Here is a 742-nt window from a genome sequence, read left to right on the forward strand (position 1 = left end):
GTGGTGTCCGGAGACCCGAGCGCCCTCTGCTGCCGGACTCGGTGCCCACTCCCTGGGCTTCCACCGCCACCGCCACTTCGGGGGCACCCCCTTCCCTCCTGGGGGCACCCATCCTTCCCCCCTGGGGGCATGAGGCTCCCTCAGACCTCTCCTCCCAGAACCAGTCTTTTCCCAGAGCACCCTCTTCCCCTCATATCCCAAAGCTACGTGCTAGGGCAGGCCCTGGGGCCCAACAGTGGGCAAAAGGGATGGGAGTCTTGGCCTCCTGGAGCTTACAGCGGACTGGGCAGACAGATGCGGACAGATTTCACCAATCAATGAACCATTAAAACGCAACTGCTAGGAAGTGGTGGGACCTTGGACCGTGAGCTGGTAATTTCCCTGGTGCCCATGGAGGGGTTTGTGTCAGAAAGTGCTTCCAAGAGGAGGTGATTCTCATACTGAGGGAGTGGAGAGAAGAGGGAGGGTCCAAGAAAGGAGGAGAAAGTGGGCTGGAGGCCTGCCTGTGCAAAGGCCCCGTGGCAGGTGAAGGAGGCACGGTGGGCACGAGGGACTGACTGAAGGGCAACCATGTGCTGTGCCCCATTCCTCACACACACCTCCCCTCCCCTCTCTAACACACTGCCGTCACATCTGCCACACTCGGGGCACCATCCCTTGTCCCCCAACCCCCAGCGCATGGGCCTCCTCCCATAGGGCCCTGTGCTTGCCCCAGCTTAGAGCAGGCTCCCGGGCACCACGC

The sequence above is a fragment of the Myotis davidii genome, unplaced genomic scaffold, assembly GCF_000327345.1.
Source record: "Myotis davidii unplaced genomic scaffold, ASM32734v1 scaffold77, whole genome shotgun sequence".
Lineage (NCBI taxonomy): Eukaryota > Metazoa > Chordata > Mammalia > Chiroptera > Vespertilionidae > Myotis > Myotis davidii.